This window comes from Macadamia integrifolia, unplaced genomic scaffold, assembly GCF_013358625.1.
Source record: "Macadamia integrifolia cultivar HAES 741 unplaced genomic scaffold, SCU_Mint_v3 scaffold631, whole genome shotgun sequence".
Lineage (NCBI taxonomy): Eukaryota > Viridiplantae > Streptophyta > Magnoliopsida > Proteales > Proteaceae > Macadamia > Macadamia integrifolia.
The window spans coordinates 50,291-65,658 of NW_024870502.1; the positions used below are offsets into that span (position 1 = coordinate 50,291).

At 41.5% G+C, this 15,368-nt stretch overlaps 1 long non-coding RNA gene across 2 annotated transcripts; it reads left to right on the forward strand.

Moving 5' to 3' along the window:
- The first annotated feature begins 4,249 nt into the window (after window positions 1-4,249).
- LOC122069528 lies at window positions 4,250-6,874 on the forward strand. 2 transcript variants are annotated; one of them, XR_006137464.1, is made up of 4 exons: window positions 4,250-4,669; window positions 4,791-6,070; window positions 6,155-6,242; window positions 6,456-6,874. It is a non-coding gene; the product is annotated as an uncharacterized LOC122069528 (long non-coding RNA). The 2 variants fall into 2 exon arrangements; XR_006137463.1 differs by having other exon boundaries at window positions 6,155-6,874.
- The last annotated feature ends 8,494 nt before the right edge of the window (window positions 6,875-15,368 follow it).

Genomic DNA, 15,368 nt, shown 5'->3' on the forward strand with positions numbered 1-15,368 from the left:
GAGCACGGTGCTGATTGCATGTGCAAGGGCTGTGCTATGGGACCACAGCAATGACACTGTACAGGATTTCTATTTTGGATTTTTGATGACCTCCCCTTTGTGTACTTGATATGTAAATTATTATTCTTTTGTGTAAATATCATGCCTGCAGGCCCATATGTACTTAGCTATATACTACAATTTGGGTATCAAGTATATTGGGGATATTTACAGGTAATTTAAGTCTTCCACTGAAATTTTGAACACTTATCTTAGATGTGGGTATGCTATGGTGAGATACTATATCAGACGATCTTGGCAGGTTTTGGGTTAACCAAAGTTAACTCGGTCACCAGTCCGGTTCTGTGTGAATGGGGTGTGACAACAACTAACTCTAATGCACATAATCAATGCATAAATGTAACATACATATAGCAATTACAGCACCGATACCACCTTGGCCACATCGGATTCCATCTCATACATACAACCAAACACACGACGATCATGATATCGGTACCATCTCGGCCACACCGGATCCCATCATACATATCCATAACAATTCATATCATCATTGTAAAAATAATTGTAACATATGGCATGTCATCATCATTATTTAAAAATTAAAATAATCATGTACAATCTTACATATGTGAGTAGTTCTATAATAATAAAACAATCCAAAAATAAAGCAACCATCCCTCACCTTGTTGATCTCTGCTTGTGTTAGGGTTCAGATAAGGCCACCAATCAATCAGCTCAGTTTCAGTCTCGGGGTTTGTGCATATCACTATCCTAGACACAGGGGCAATCGTACATCAGTAAGTGTTAGAAAGAAAGGGAGAGGCCCACTTGGGTCATCCCCAAAAGGTACAGATAAAGTTTCCCAGTGACAGTAATGTCACCAGAAACACCTACCGAAAATATCAGTGTTGTTTTTGGTGGTGGTGACGGAGAGCTCAGGATACCGACGTGTTACTTGTATTATGTGCTCTAAGACTACATTTGGAAATGGATACGCTTCATAGCCGACGATTGGTACCGGTGTTGCGTAGTCTAAACTCAACTATAATATGCATGCTAGATTAGGTAAACGATCTTGGGTTTCACTTTGTGGCCAAGGTGTTACCGGTATCATGTACCCAGGACTATATTTGGAGATGGATTACATTTGTGGCTGAGGTCTTGCCGGTATCATGTAATTCATACTAACTGTGTCATTATGAAGGCATGTAGCATGTATATGGTTAAGTATCACTCCCTATGCTACGAACCCTTGCCAACAGGGGTAAAAGTGTTGGATAACCCATTGTGGTATGTTCGATGTGCCTTTCTGGAATGCCACTCCCATGGTACGATGTGATTATTGCCAGAGGCAGGAACTTGTTAGGCGTGGCCGATGATTGGTACCAGTAACAAGACAGTCAGGAGGTGGTTATCAGGGGTTTACTGAGTGACCCATGGATACACATGGGGACCAGTAGGCTTCTATTCACAGCAAGGGTTTGTATCCGTGCGTAGTCACTGGCGGTTCCAAGACGAGGAATACAGCCTAATGTGCTATAGTAGCATTTACCAGACTTAGTTGTATTGTTAGGTGGATAATAAAATAAATGAAATGCATCACAAGCATCATGGACTGTGTTTAATTTCTGTTATCATGCATCATAAATTATTACTATGATTGTTTGCTTGGGTGTGCTTGAACCCCACTGCTCACTGAGCGAGTTGGAAAACTCACCCCACGTATACATATTTTTAGAAGATGATGCAGGTATAGTTGTGCCCATGGCTAGTGATTCTTTATCCTCTGGACTTGAGTACAAAGTGAGCGACTGGTGGATGCTGGATGCATTGGAGCATAGCTTGAATGCTTGTGACTTCTGTGCATACGCGATGCCGTAAGGTGTTCGGCGTATTTTTGATTATGTTGATCAGGTCTATGTATATTATGTTTTAAACTTGATATATGTAAGTCTTGAAGGATTATAAAAGAATAATTCGGTTATTGATATTATATTTATCATTAGATAATTTCCACATTTTATTGATGATTCTGCTACTATACTCTGATTCTGCTACTTTTAGTCAGTTTGTTATGTGAGATTGTGAAATGTTAAGGTACTGCTATCAGAGATCCTGGTAGGTTTGTAAGACATGTACATATCTTACTCACACCGCTAGTATTCCTAATGGTAAGATGGGTCTACTGGAAGTGAGGTGTGACTGGGCGGGGGTGTATGGGGTAGGGAAGGGGCATGAAGGGTAGAGCAGGGGCTCATGGGACGGGGCGGGGGAGGGTAGGGCAAGGTGCACGGGCCAAGGCCGGGGTGCATGGGGTAGGGCAGGGGAGCACGGGGCAAGGTGGGGGCCCGTGAGGTAGGGCAAGGGCACGCAGGGTAGGGTGGTTACACGCAGTTCAGGGTGGGGCGTGCGAGGCAGGGCAGGGGTGCCTGTGGGGTAGGGTAGGGGTGCTCGCAGGGCAGGGTAAGGGTGCAGATGCTCATGTCCAAGTATGGGTACTTGCATGGGTGGGGTATGGGCGCTAATGGCACGGTGTGGGTGCTTGTATAGGTGGGGTTTAGGTGCTCAAGGTGTAATTTTTGGGAATGATTGTGGGAGATCCGATGGTCCAATTTTAACATACCACATATTGTTGGAATCGTGATTTTGAGTACTATCCATCCGTATGGTCACTTTGGACCGGATTCTTTCATATATGAGAAGTCATAATTGGACCCTTCTTTTCTCTCGCATGGGATTTTTGGGTGAGTATGGAATGTTTTTGGGTTGGGTTATCTCAGTCAATTATCATCTCTGTCGATCAGAAGCGAGAGGTCATATTCAAGATCCGTAGGTAATCATAGTCGAGGGAGGGTGACAAAATTGGGTGTCTGCAAAATGCCCCTCTTTAGTTGAGGCCTGTGCTAACAGCCAAAGGAAAAAGAAAAGAATGACCACATTTTGTCACCAGGAGAATGTACTGTCGTCATCTTTCTCATCAATGACAGAGTTGAAAATGCAATAGATAATATCTTTAACTACTCAAAGTTTAGGACTAGGCCATCGATTATAGGAAAGAAATTCATTGCTCTTTCACTCCTACAAAAGATGTTAGCACTTGATTCTTGACTTTTCCTAGACTGGGCTTCCATGTGCCAGTCTAGGGATATTTGGTCTCCAGGCTGGGTCTTTCAAATCGGTCTGGGCTATCCAGTCTCCAGGCTGGGTCTTTTGAACCAATCTGGGCTACCTGGTCTCTAGGCTAAGTCTTTTAAACCAATCTGGGCTATCTGGTCTCCAAGTTGGTTCTTTCGAACCAATCTGGGCAATTTGGGACTGTCAATTATAGGAAAGAAATTCGCTGCTCTTTCAATCCTGTAAAAGACATTAGTATTCGGTTCTTAGATTTTCCTAGGCTAGGCTTCCTTTCGCCAGTCTACGGAATTGACCAATAGAATTGGGCCACTTGGGGCCAGTTCAATGAGATTAGGCCACCTAGAGTCGGTTCAACGAGATTGGGCCATCTGGGGCCAATTCAATGAGATTGGGCCGCCTGAGGCCGGTTCAATGAGATTGGGCCGCCTGGGGCCAGTTCAATGAGATTTCTTTCTTTTCTTGATTTTTGCCTTTTGTCTTTTGATTGGGATTCTTGAATTTGAATCTTTGGATTGAAATCTTCTTTTTTGCTCTTTATGAAGTTGATTTGATTTTTGCTTTTTATGAATGAGACTTGAATGTGGTTTGGATTTTACCTTCCATTTGAATGTATTTGGATTTTACCTTCCATATGAGTGTGATTTGAATTTTACCTACCACATGAGTGTGATTTGAATTTTAATTTCCACAGGAATTTGACATGAATTTCACTTCCCACTTGAATATGGTTTTCATCTTTCACATGAATGTGATATAAATTTTATCTACCACATGAATTTGCTTTGAATTTCACTTTCCATTTGAATTTGAATTTTTCCTTTCAGATTAATGTGATGAATTTGCTTTGAATTTCAATTTCCATTTGAATTTGATTTTACCTTTCACATGAATGTGATGTGAATTTTATCTACCACATGAATTTGCTTTGAATTTCACTTTCCATTTGAATTTGTTTTACACCTTGTATCTTGTGGTAAGAATCATTGAGTTACACATTTGAATTGGAATCTCAAAAAAAGTTTTTTTTTTTTTTTTGAAAACGAATTTTTTAACCATAAAATGGTCCCCCTTTACTCATTTCTCATTCCTATTTTTCTGGGTTGACAACGAGTTGTGAGTGGGTGAGCTTGGGTTTTTGGGACTTCCATGAAGATTCGATGATCATTTGATGTTCTTTGCATTTTAACGGGTTTCTTTGAATTTTTCTTCGAAGATCTTCGAGTTTTCTTTGAAGTTCTTCAAAGATCTTCATCCTCTCTTTGAAGATCCTCAAAGTTCTTGAGGAGGGAGCTGTTAGTAGAATTTGAAATCTTTTTAGGCTTTTTTACAAATTATGGGATTTCTTAGGGTTCCCTGTAATTTTGAAAAATATGGCCTAGAGAAGAAAGAGAAGGACTCGCAGAGGACTCTAGCTAGATGGCACGGAGAGTTATGGTACTTCATCTCTTTTTAGTGTCCCGTGGACTGGTATAATGGACGGACGCTCCAGAGGACTCGAGGTCACGTATGTAACTCCATATAGGGCACAAGGGTAAGTCTTTCTTTTTGAAAAACCATGCATGTATTCATTTTTTTCATTTTTCATTTTATTCATTTTTGTTATTTTTTATTTTATTTTTATGCTTTTTATTTTATTCATGTTTTATTTTTAGGGGTCCAATGGGAAAGAACCACCCGCATTGGCTAGATATGGCCATCTAAATTCGGCCTAAGATTGGCGCAAAGTGCTTCCTCACAGGGTCAAGGGGATTGTGGATATATCTTACCTGAGCAGATTGGCCTTGCTGGAGACCAGAAAGTTCAGCCCCGCATTGGCGAGAGGCCTGATTGAGCATTGGTGGCCGAGTACTCACTCTTTCTGTCTCCCTATAGGTGATATTACCATCACACCCTTGTGCTTCTATGCCTTGATAGGCATACCATTTGGGGAGAGGCTTTGAATCCTTCCTACGACCTTGAAGGTAGAGGATTTTACAGACTTGACTGGTTTTGACATCCAGAATGATCAGAATCATGTCCGCCTAGGTGAGATCAGTGCTCGCTTGTGTAGGATCGGCCTGAGGGTGAACCCCGGTACCATTGCATAGGTGACCCATTCTTTTCTCTTACTTACTATGGGTCAATGTCTTTATAGCAACCTCCGAGGTGGGGTAGACATCCGCATGGCTGCCCTCTTTCGGAACCTTTGGGAGGTGGACACTTGGGATTGGGGCGGGGCCGCCTATGCCTACCTTTTGTGGACTCTTGATCTTTTATCATATGGAGATTGGGGCCTCAAGGGAGCGGGCTACATTCTCTAGTTAGCATCATATCTTTCACACATTTATTTATTTTTTATTGCACTTCCTTACTTTGATTTCTCAACTTAGCCCTAGTGTTATGAACACTTGGAGTTTATGGGCCCCATACTGAAGGCTCCTCAAGCATCGTTCTTTCCCGTAGCCATGAGATGAGGAAATGGTCAGGTACTGAGGGGCCACCGCCATCCTCCATGGACTCCTGCTCGTTCTCTTTTGAATGGGCATACAGAGGTAAGTCATGTTTGGCATAGAATTTCCCTTTGTCTTGTGCTATACTTCTTTTGAATTTGCAGGTTTCTTGGAGGTTGTTTCGGCATCTTAGCTTTCTTGACATTGGTGAGGTCACTCGGGCCAAACACTTAATAGAGAGTCGACTTCTATTCAGGGGTCCCTGGGCCGATGCTTGGTATTTGGGAGAGCTGGTCACCCTTTAGTGGTCTGATTTTGGCATGCGCTTCCCTCTTTGTCTTCCTCAACCTACCATGCATCACCCAAAGTGCATCCCTATGTATCAGATTAAGGGATTAGCTGAAGAAGTATGGGATGACTCCTTTCTAGATTAGAGTGGGGATTATGGGACCTTCCTTGAGGAGGAGACAGTCTGTGCCCCTTTGGGTCCCAGAGGGCCAATGGTATGTTTCCCTTCTTGAGCATCCTTTTCATGTTTCACATCCTTCTCTCTCTTTTCTTTTTTTTTCTAATTGATGTTCTTTCAGTGGAGGACACAGCATGCGGCCCCTTCTTTTGTCTGGCTGCAATCTTATGCTATTGGTTCTTCCCATGCCGGGCCTTCCACTACTGCAGGTGGTTCTCATAACATGGCCACTGTCCCCTTTTATGGCTTCCCATGTTGGTCTTATCCTGATGCAACCAATCCTAGTATCCTGCATCTCCTTGAGCGTAGGCTAGATAGAGATGCTCCCCTCAGACTACCCATTCCCTATGACTGTGTGAGTGTTCAAACATTTCTCATTTGATCGTCCTTTAATTCCTTTTGGTTGACATGGTCTTCATCAGGTGTCTTCAAAGGCCTATGCTAACATTAGGTGGATGCACCAAGGCTTATGCGAGGTGGTGCTCCATAAGGTAAAATCTTTCCTTTAACCTTGTCCCATTTTCTTTATTTGCTTTTGTTTTGGCCATTCTTGGTATTTCTCAGGATGGGAAAAATGTTATTTTGAGGAGACAAGTCAACTTCCAACAACAAGAGATTTCCCGGTGGGACACTCAGATCTTGGACCTTACTCAAAGAATGGAAAACTCGGGATTGGCACTTGATAGCTCCCCGATGTTCCCTGAGGCCAACCCTGAGTATGGCTTAGATGAGGACTTTGATTCTTAGGGACCTGTTCTTGTAGTTCCTGCAATCACAACTATATGTATATATTTTTTTTTCTTTTTCCCTCCCCATGCTTATTCATCATTTTTTTTTGTATTGCCAGACTTGACATTTTATGAATGGAAATCTATCTTTAGCATAAAGAAAATCTCCTTTCTTTATGATTTTGAATTTTTAGGCACAATTAATTCCACAACTCAAGTCTTCATTAGACTAATCAGAAAAACACGAAAATCCAAATATCACCTCACTTTACTACCAAGTGAATTACATAAAATGGAAACAACCTCCCTACCACAGATAGGATAAGTAGGGAACAATGTGGGGAGACAGTTCTTGGGGTGGATAGAAATTTACTAATTCCTCTGGTTCCTCTGCCTTCAATCTATACTATCGTTTGATGTAAGTGGGTAAGTAAATGGACGTGTGAGTCAAGCCCATCAATCTGACGTAATTGTACCCGGGGTATTAATTAGAAAATCTTCTTATGGCCACTATGGGCATCTCCATGCAATATTCTGTGTAGTTCTTCCTTATAGGTACTCTTTCCAATCAATGATAAGCTTGAATTCAGGGAGTTCCCTCTTGTCTTGGTAGCAAAGAGCTACGAGTTGGCATCCATTTAACAACCTGATCAACTTCAGTTTTTCAAGTAGCCAAAGTTCGAAAATACTAGGACTTCCTTGATAATGATCAAGTCCAAATCTATGGCTATGGCTCATGTCATCAAATCCCTCGAGTGTTTCTGCAAGGACCATAGGGATGATATCACCTCCTTCCTTCAATTGCTTTACTACTTCTATTAGAAAAAGTGGTGCACCACATCTGGGAGTTCAGAGAACATAGCGAGCTATCATGCAAAATATATAAGCATCATGTGATCTTTGCTGATGGATTCCTCCCAGTGATATATACTGAATGAAGACCCTAGCCACCTTTAAAATGTTGATCTTTCCATATATAAAAAACTGCTTCATTTCCTCCTTTTCCCATCCGAAGAAGTCCTGAATTTCCTCTGAGTAGTCTTTCTTCAAAGATGGTTGAATCAATCTGCCCTTAGGTGGAGATAGCATACAAACTCGGCATTCTTCAAGAGTTGGACAGATCTCAACCAACCTAAACTGAAATACATGAAGATCGGTATCCCAGTACTGAGGCACCTGTCAGAGTAAATTGTGATGTAATTCTACACACCCAATCCGACCAAACATTGACATATTCATAGAATCTAGCAGTCCTGGTGCCATTATGTTTATGTCTAAGGTCCATTTTCTCAATGTCTCACCCAAAGAGCCCATGACCTTTCCTGGAGTCATCACAAATAAAGAGGAGATGTGATGATTTTTCAAAGTATCACTCATTAGCCATTGACACAACAAAACCTTCACCACTGTTGCATTAAACTCTTTTTTTTTTTTTTTTTGACTAATCAAGGATGGGGAAAGAACAGACATTGATATACTGGTGCCAAGTGGCGACTTGTGAGGGATAGAATTCTGAATAAGAATTTGGAGGACCATAGGTGAATGATAGATACCTAATGACCTTGCATGTCAGATGGCAATTCCTGGGGGACACAAGCTATGAAGATCTTTTTAGATACCTTGATTATTAATTTAGGAACCAATTTATTGCCTTGAGATTGTTAAGCCTGCACTTGCATATGTCAAGTTGCTTATGTATCCCTTTGAGAGGAATCATGTCTAGCATAGTTCAAGCTATTCACCCTTTCAGACAAAGTATTTCTTGAGTTGATCCATGTTAACCAATCTAGGTATTTCTTCACTATTGTGGTCTATGAGTTTTAAGCCTTGCATGGTAGAATTTCTTTGATAGTGAATGGGCCACTCTAGTTGGGCTTAAATTTCCCTCTTGGGTCATGAATTAGGGCTCTTTGTTCTAGAAGAACAAGTTCACCCACTTTAATGTGATGGGGCTTCACATTCTTGTTGAAGGCCCTTGCTATTCTTAGTTGATATTTCTTCAAATTATCCATGGCCTTCATGCATCTTTCATCGAGAAAGTTGAGTTCGTCATGTCTAGCCTTCACCCATTCTCCTTCAGGCAACTGACTATCCAGAAGCACCCTTATAGATGGTACTAGGATTTCCATGGGTAGGACCACTTCAACCCCATATACCAAAGAAAAAGGAGTTGTCCCTTTCGAGGATCATAGAGAAGTCCGATATGCCCATAAAGCAAGTGGCAACTTATCCGCCCAATCTTTGTATGTTTTAGCCATTTTTTGTAGGATGACCTTGATGTTCTTATTAGCTACTTTTACTTCCCCATTGGTCTATAGCATATCAGTGGTAGAGCGATGCCTTTTGATACCGAACTTTGTGCAGATCTTATCAATTTTGCCTCAGAAATGGGATCCTTGATTTGATATCAGCTCTTAGGGCACTCCATATCAGCAAATTATATTTTCTTGGATGAATTTTTCCACCTTAGCATATGTGAGGACTGCATATGATTGAGCTTCTACCCATTTGGTGAAATAATCAATGGCTACTAAGATGAACTCCTGACCATTGGATGCTTTGGGGTTGATCTTCCTTATGATGTCAATGCCCCAAGTAGAGAATGGCCAAGGAGAACTGAGTGAGTGCAACTCTGTTGGCGGGATGTATATAATATTGGCAAATATCTGACATTTGTGACATTTCTTGATAAAGCTCACACAATCTGCTTCCATTGTGTTCCAATAGTATCCCAGTCTGAGAATCTTCTTAGGTAGCATCGTGGCATTCATATAGGGTCCACAAAGGCCTTAATGAATTTCCTCCCTGATTATTGTAGCTTGCTCTTCATCCACACACATCAACTATATTCCATCATAGGATCTTTTGTACAATAAGTCCCTTAAAGAATAAACTGAGTGGCATATCTCCTTAGAAATTTCTTTTCTCTATCTGTGGCTTCAACCAGATACATCCTTTCCCAGATGAAGTCCACTATATGAGCAAATCAAGATCGACCATCTATGGTGAGAGAGTTCATCAAATTTTAAGAGAGTTCCACTAAGAATGGTCAGACTCTAGCCATAGGATTGCATTCTAACATGGAATCCAAGGTTCCAAGGGCATCGGTAGACCGGTTGTTATCCCTGGAAGTATTCAAATGAGATCTTCTCAAAGTATCCAATCAATTCTTCCAGATGTTCTTGATACGGCTTCAGTTTTTCATCTCTGGTCTTCCACTTTCTTTACGTTTATTAGATGACAATGGATGAATCACCATACACCTTGATCCTTTTTACCCCAATGGTCATGGTTGTTTCGAGCCCCAAGGAACAAGCTTCATATTATTCAATATTGTTAGTATAGGGGAAATTAAGGAGGAATGACAATGGCAAGTAAAGGCCATCAAGAGTGACAAGCAATATTCCTACACCACACCCCTTTTGATTAGCTGCTCCATCAAAGAATAATTGCCATTCATTAGCTATCTTCTTCTTCTATCACTGTGATCTCATCATTTGGAAAGGTATCATCCAAGGCTCTTCCATCTTCTATGGGGTGGGTAGCCAAATGATCGGCTATAACCTACCCCTTGATAGTAGGTGATGTCAAATTCTGATAACAATAGAAGCCATCGAGCCATCCTTTCTATTAGAGTTGGTTTCTGAAAGAGGTACTTGATTGGATCCATCCTTGAGACATATAGTGTCACAGCCTTTTTGTTACCTAAATCAGTGCAACACAAGTTCTTTCCAAAGATATGTACTGTGTTTCATATTCTAAGAACTTCTTACTGAGGTAGTATATGGCATGCTCTACCCCCTTCTCTATCTCCTTTTGTGCTAGCAATGAGCCCATGGAATATTCTCCTACTAATAAGTACAACAGAAGTTGTTCCCCTTCCACCGGTGGTGTTAATACTGGTGGGTTCATAAGATATCTTTTTATCTTATCAAAAGCTTATTGGCATTGGTCATTCCATTTTGTGGGTTGATCCTTCTTCAGCAGCTTGAAGATTGGCTCACATATCATAGTTAGTTTAGCTATGAACTTGTTGATATATTGAATATGACCTAAGAATCCTCGTATTTGATTCTCAGTCCGAGGTGTGGGCATCTCCTGAATTGCCTTGATCTTGATAGGGTCGACTTTGAGGCCTCTTTCACTCACTAAGAACAACAATTTTCCGGCATTGCCCTGAATACACACTTCTGAGGATTCAACTTTAGCTGATACTTCTTGATCCTTTCAAAGAATCGTCTTAGTGTGGGAATATGCCCCTGCCGATCCCTTGACTTCATTATCATGTCATCCACATAGACTTCCACATATTTTTTCATTATGTCATGCAATATAGATATAGATGCTCTCTAATAAGTTTCCCCAGCATTCTTCAGTCCAAAGGGCATCACCTTGTAATAATAGGTTCCCCATGGAGTGGTAAAGGTTCTCTTTTCACGATCCTCTAGGTGCATGCTCACTTGATTGTATCCCGAGAATCCATCTATAAATAATAATAAGGTATGCTATGTTGTTGACCAATACATCAATGTGAGGTAGTGGGAAGTCATCCTTAGGGCTCACGTTGTTAAGATCTCGAAAATCTACACACATTCGTACCTTGCCATCTTTCTTTGGCAATGGTACTATGTTAGCCAACCATTGGGGGTACTTCACCACTTGTAGAAACCCTGCATTCCACTGTTTTATGACTTCTTCTCTGATCTTTTCACTCAATTCTAGTTGCATTCTTCTAAGCTTCTGTTTTAGTGGCTTTGCTCCAGGGTAGGTTGACAAATGATGTTGCACGATATTAGGGTTTATCCCAGGCATATCCTCATAAGACCAAGCGAATACTTCAACACATTACTTTATTAGACTGATCATCTGCTTTGCTTATTCATCATCCAGGGTAGTACCAATTTTTACCCCTCGAAGGCATTGGTTAGTTCCTAGATTAATAACCTGGATATCCCCATGGATGGGTTGGGATTTCTTTGATTTGCATTGTTTTATTAGCTCATAATATTTATTAAGATCATCATTAGAAAAAGGAGGCAAGTCATACTCAGAATCAAAAATTTCATTCATGAAAGGAGTAATAGACTTGAAATACATGGACTTTATACTTTCCTCAAGAGGGGAAACTGACACATAAATAGAAGACTCAACAATAGACTCAACTAACTTGATGCTTTTGTCAGTGGTATTCAGTTTGGTTGACTCAGTAGCACGAGTAAAATTGCAGTTCTCTCCAATACTTGTTCAGTTCAAGAGTGGTTCAATGGATCGATGGATTAGTATATGTGGTAAATGGCCTTTTTCTTCTTCCAGGAAGGTCACTGCTATTTCTTCAGTGGTGCAATTGTTCTCTTGGACAGTTGCCTGCTTCTTCACAAATATGAGCTAATCAACCTCATGCTTTCTGAAGCCAAACTTTCTGAGGGGTGAGAAGCAATGGAGACTACTCAATCCTCTTTTTATGAAGTCTAATTTTTCAAACCTATTGATGGAGGCTATCCCTACTCATTGGTCACATCTCTGACCACCATCACGGATCTTTCTATTGCAGTTGATTTGGGCACCGTACATGCAGACCATCATTCTCTATGTTTTTCTTTGCTTTGCATACATGCTCCTTCCTCTTAAGGGTTTAGGCTTGAGCTCATAGTTCTTGTAGGAGGCAAAAATATGGCTTTTCAAATCAGTGGGAAGTTGTAAGCTCTAGATGAGTCTTATCTTCTTTTCCCATTATCTTTTTAGGAGGACTTGGGGACTTGGTGCCTCCTTTAACATTATCAATGCTATTGGGTTGCTAGAGGAAGACCCATTCTTAATCAATACAATTTCTGCTATTCTAGCATCATCTTCTGTGTCACTCCCTATATGGATTAGGGAGGTATGTTCCTTGATTTGTTCCCCTATTGCTAATGCCGTTACTACTCTGAGTAGGTCATCTGTGATTTCTTCAATAGTCTCTGGATTGTTTTCCTGAGGTATGGTTGTCTGAATTAGAGAAGTAGGATCAACATCCTGATTTTCTCCTAAGACAATCACTGAACCTGTTGACGAGGTTATCTTTGGAGAATCCGGTAAGGTAAGCATATCCTTCCAACTGTATCCACCAATCCATCCTTCTTTTAGGTTTTCCACAGAGCCTTGATACTGGGATTTCTATGAAGGTGGTGAGGGATATGAGGGTGATGTGATGTAAGAGGTAATATATTGTGATAAAGATAGGGGGTGGTAAGATGATGATGGGGCTCCTTCTCCTTGATGGTGCGGTGAAGGATGATGATATAGTGGAGGTTGATGATATGGTGGAAGTTGATGGTATCTTCTCCTTGATGGTGCGGTGAAGGATGATGATATAGTGGAGGTTGATGATATGGTGGAGGTAGGATGATGATATAGTGGAGGTTGATGATATGGTGGAGGTTAAAGGTATGGTGGAGGTTAAAGGTATGGTGGAGGTTGAAGGTATGGTATGGTGGATTCTCCTATTGATGATGAAGGAGGGATAGCGGATGTCTGATCTTCTGATAACTCTTCTCTTTTGGGAGTCTTAATGACCTTGGCCCTTTGACTTATGACTTTCCTATAGGTGTGGGCATTCATGTGATTCTTCCAAGCTCTGGGTGTGATGAGTTGAGTGGGATCACTCTTTGGTGCTTCTTCTTCCAATACACTGATTGTTGCATGATCAGGGAGTGGGTTGGTATTGACATTGGGAGGCTGCTTGATTTTAACTTCAATAGTCCCATTGTCTACCAGATCTTGGATTGCATGTAGAATACCTATGCACCTTTCAGTGGTATGCCCCTTCTGAGTGTGGTAAGCATAATATTCATAGTCCCTGTACCAAGCTAGGGGAGGATTTCTGATTATCCTTGGAGCCACTATCCCTAGCAATCCTTGTTTCTTTAGCTATATACTGCTACCACAGCCATCACCAAATCAGTGAATTATCTCCTTGGGTGAGGAGCTTTCTAAATAGGAGCATCTCCTTGTATAACAAAAGGTTGTGAAGAGCTGATGAGTGATATCGACTGTTTGACCGCACCTACCACATTGGTTTTGGGACCATTTTGTCGTTTAACTCTTGTCTTTACCACATCTTGAGAGGATCCTTGATACTGGGCTTCCCTTAGGATTCTGTTTTCCACATGTGTACCGGTGGCTATCAAGGCATCAAAAGTCTGTAGATGTTGGTGGTAGAGAACGTCATAATAAGGCTTAGACAAATTTTCAATCAACATTTCTACTTGCTCTGCTTCAGAAGGTCGGTCTACTATCTTGGCAGCCTTGTCTCTAAACCTCATCAGGAAGGTGGTGAATCCTTCTCTGGGCTGCTGTCTCAACATCTCAAGTTCCTGACGCTCCACATCTACTTCACTATTGTGGGGATACTGTTTGGTGAGGCTTTCACCACTGCCGCCCAACTCTGTGTCTATGCGGGTTCTAACTACGTGAGCCACCTTAGTTCTAGTCCTGATAATGTCAACCTGAATACTTGCCCCATCTGGTTATCAGCAATTTTTAATATCTTTGCGATACTGATGAATGCCCTCAAATGAGACTTAGGATCCCTTGACCCATCAAATCTGTCAGTTTGGCACTTGAATTTTTTAGGGATTCGTGCACCAGAAAAGAAGCTCATCTCATATGAATCTACTTCTTGACTTTCCTAGCTTTTTCCTGCTCAGATCAAATTCTCAAGCTTCTCCAAATGTTCTCTCAGTTTCCTTTCCCTCCACGCCTCTGAATGTTCCTATTGAACATGTGCCGCAAACTCTTCTTCCTTATCATCAATTACAGCCTGAGGGGGATCCCTGGTGGAAGTCCCTTGGTGACTTATGGGCCTAGTTGGTTCTGGCTCTGATGGAAGGGGAGTTGTGTCAGCCCCAAGATCGGTCCTAGGTAGGTTCCGTAACAAATGAAACACTTCCATAACAAATGCAACACTTGAGTTAATCAATGCTTGACTTCAGCAATTTCAACTTGCAATGTCTCTATTAGGTGGACCCATGCTTGTTCAGGTGACTCAACGTTGGGTACATCTAACTCACCTACTACTTCCTCTCCACTGCCCGGCTTTGATACTAACTTAGGCGCCAGCACACCCACATAAACGCGTCTATCAGGGGAAGGTAAAGCCCAGCTAATATAGTTGTGGTGGAAGGCCTCGCTAAGCGATGTGGGATTACGCATCCGAAGTTCACATAGTATGTGGGACCGTATGTCGGGGATGTCGGCATACATACACAGTATACAGTATGTATACGACATACAGAAGACATACATACTTTACTCTTACACACATACATACTGACATACTGACATACAGACATAAGTGGACTTAATCAGTATCCGGATCAGAGGAGCTGCTGTATAGGTAGAAGGCAACTTTATCAATAAGCCAGTCATCATAGGCATTTAGGTGGGTGTGCTGGCGCCTAAGTTGGGTTTGGAGAAGGTTGAGGTTCGGGGTTATGGACCATGGGATCATCCTAATCACCATCCATCTCTTCAACATTTGGAGGTGCAGGATAAGGGACAGGAAGTGGATCTGGACCTATATTCATGAAAGAGGGAATAGGTTTAGGATCATGGAGGGCTAGGGTGGTA